This window comes from Echinops telfairi, unplaced genomic scaffold (genome assembly GCF_000313985.2).
Source record: "Echinops telfairi isolate 266 unplaced genomic scaffold, ASM31398v2 ScPeMD7_7475;HRSCAF=8513, whole genome shotgun sequence".
Taxonomy (NCBI): Eukaryota; Metazoa; Chordata; class Mammalia; order Afrosoricida; family Tenrecidae; genus Echinops; species Echinops telfairi.
The window spans coordinates 20343413-20346434 of NW_022111379.1; the positions used below are offsets into that span (position 1 = coordinate 20343413).

The 3022-nt window shown below is 40.7% G+C and overlaps 1 non-coding gene across 1 annotated transcript; it reads left to right on the plus strand.

Annotated features, from left to right (window-relative positions):
- The first annotated feature begins 2276 nt into the window (after positions 1 to 2276).
- LOC115867961 lies at positions 2277 to 2412 on the plus strand. Its single transcript, XR_004045354.1, has one exon. It is a non-coding gene; the product is annotated as a small nucleolar RNA SNORA2/SNORA34 family (small nucleolar RNA).
- Positions 2413 to 3022: the final 610 nt, after the last annotated feature.

Below are 3022 nucleotides of genomic sequence, written 5' to 3' on the forward strand. Positions count from 1 at the left end.
GCGGGTCAAATTTAAGAACCGTGTGTTACGATGTTCACCTAAGATTAGTTCTAGGGGAAAGTCTTAAATCATGCAGGTAAAGGAATGAAGAGAGGAGGAAGGTGTGGACAGGTACGATATCTCAGTTGATCCTTTTTACAATCTCAAAAATTAAGTAAGGAGAGCTCCCATTAGAGAAGAGAACATTGGAGTTCAGGTTCAGGGAGGGTCACTGGCTTCTTTACCATCAGTTGGCTCAATGTGTAGCAGAGCTGGGATTCAAATCCCTCTTGGGTCTGGGGTCCTCTCCTTCAGACTTCTGCTTTTCGCCTCCTCAGGAGCCCGGGAGCTAATATCTGATTGAGCGTCTCTATTCTCTCCCAGATTAGGGGTTACAATTTTAAAAATGTCTGATTAGAGCAACCATCTCTTGAAGAGATAAAGGACCAATGAACCTAAACCCTTTGGGTATGTTTGATTTTAAAGAAAGTATTTAAATTAATCTTTTTAATTAATCACCTCTTGGAATACTATGGGGATGAGAGAAAAATGAAACAACCATTTCCAGAGCCTTAAGCAGACAGTCAATTGAAGCTCGGGTCCTAGCCCATTAGCAATCTACGGCCCACAGCTTCCAGTTCGTCAGATAAAGCATAATGGATTGCAGCCGTCACACCTTGAGATCTCTTGTAGTTCTAACATTCTAGCTGTCGTGGTCGTACCTGGTGTTGGCCATGTGTTACATTTAGTAAGGACATGCACTGAATGCTACCAATTTGTGGAACTTCAATTTCTCAGAGCCATGTCTTTACTTAGCCCACCACCTTCTTCCCGTGGACAGCCTCAATCATAGCCCGAGGAGAATTTCGTGCCCCATAATCCTTGACCCAGGTGAAAATTCAGAGTTGGCAGGCAAGGGTCCAGTCTATTAGGGCTTATATTCTCGATAAGGTTTCTTTTTGGCTTTCTTCTCCCTCCTGATCTCCTAGGCCTTAGTTTAATAGAATTTGAGATTCAGAATGATTGGGAGAGATTGAGTTTACTAAAACTGGAAATTCTTTTTTTTTTTTAATGTTAGTAGTTTGACAGACATACAATTCACATACCATCCAATTCAGCAGTTTAAATATATTAAAAAGAGTTACACAATCACCACCCCAATCAATTTTAGAAAAACATTCTTTATTCTTGTAATCATTATTATTAGCTCCCCATCGCCCTTAACTTCCCCTGGCATAACTCTAAGAAACTATTAATCTAGTTACTGTCTCTATAGATTTGTCTATCCTGAATTTCACATAAATAAAAGCATACAACAACCAAAAAACAAAACAAACTAACAAAAAAACCCCCACCACTAACAAAAACAGACCAGTGGTGTGAGTGGTGATACTGGGAGGGTAGAGGGAGAGTGGGTAGGAAAGAGGAAACTGATTACAGGGAATTATATGTGACCTCCTCCCTGGGGGATGGACAACCGAAAAGTGGGTGAAGGGAGATGTCGGACAGGGTAAGATATGACAAAATAATAATTTATAAATTATCAAAGGCTCATGGGGAGGTGGGAGCGGGGAGGGAGGGGAAAAATAAGGACCTAATGCCAGGGGCTTAAGTGGAGAGGAAATGTTTTGAGAATGATGAGGGCAATGAATGTACAAATGCGGTTTACACAACTGATGTATGTATGGATTGTGATAAGAGTTGTATGAGCCCCTAATAAAATGATTAAAAAAAAACAGACAAATTTCAATCTAAAGGTAAACAGAAAATAATAAAAACCGGATCAAATTTAAAATAGGTCAAAAGGGAAAGCAAATGATAAAGTGTTATATTCTAACCTAACTATATTTGCATAATATGCTTTTCAATGTACTCTCTGGTACTAAGGCTATTCATATCCCTGGTCAATGGTCAAAAGGAATCTGCCAGAGACTTGATCCATGGGTGGACCCTGCAAATGGATGGTGGGCGTCCACTGTCATCCTTTCTGGAAGGACATAGCCTTCTGGAAACCAGAATGCATGTTCAGAATGTGTGCTCTAATACAGTCTCCCCCTCAGTCTTGGATTTTGTTATTTATAATTCTTGGCTTGCAGAGGCTGATAGGCTTCTTCCATGTTCACTTAGCTGACACCTCACTTAAATGGTTGCTTCTTTTAAGACAAGCCTTTAAGACCCTAGATCTGTTTTTGGTTTTGGTTTTCTGATACTGGATCCTGTCTTGTCTACTCTCTCTTGTTCTCTTACATGACTTTCTTTGCAGGCAGTCAGCTGCCATGATAAAAGCTTCCCATGGTTTGACCCTGAATCAAGGCTAGCAGTTTGGTGGAGCTGTTGGCTTCAAGCAAGATCCTAAAGAAATGTCTTCCTTTGGTCTGTTGGCCATTTCAGGACTTGGAAATGTAATGATCAAGTCATTAGAAAGAAACATCTGAGTTAAACAAAGTAAACAAACAAACAAACATGGAGTGGCTCACCAGACCAGGAAGTGATGGAGGCCTCTGGTCAGCATCCAGTGAGGAATTAAAGCTCTCTCTCTCTTTTTATTTAATTGAAGCTCTTAGTCCAATAACTGACAAGGAGCTGAATCTGTCCAGTACTGTTGTGAGTGGATGAGATCACAACCCTGGTTGATATCTTGACTGCAGCCTTGGAAGAGACCCTGACAGTTCCTGGGTGGTACCGTGAACACACGTAGCTGTTAACAAAAGGTTGGAAGTTTCAATCCACCCAGAGGTGCCTCAGAAGAAAGGCCTAATGGTCTACTTCTGGATCACACAGACTGGTGTGCTCCTTGCATGTGGATATAGCTGACACCTTCTTAGATGGCTGCATGTTTTAGGATAAGCTTTTAAAACCCTACATGCTATTTTTTTTTTTTGATAGCTGGGTACCATCTGCCTTCATGATCAACTTTGCTATAGTACCAGTATCTTCAGTGGTTCCTTCATGAGGGTAAATATTCAGCAGGGCTACATCATAAGAAGTGATTGTTCTTACATTAGGATTTATGCTAAGTCCAAGCTCAAAATCCATTCATATA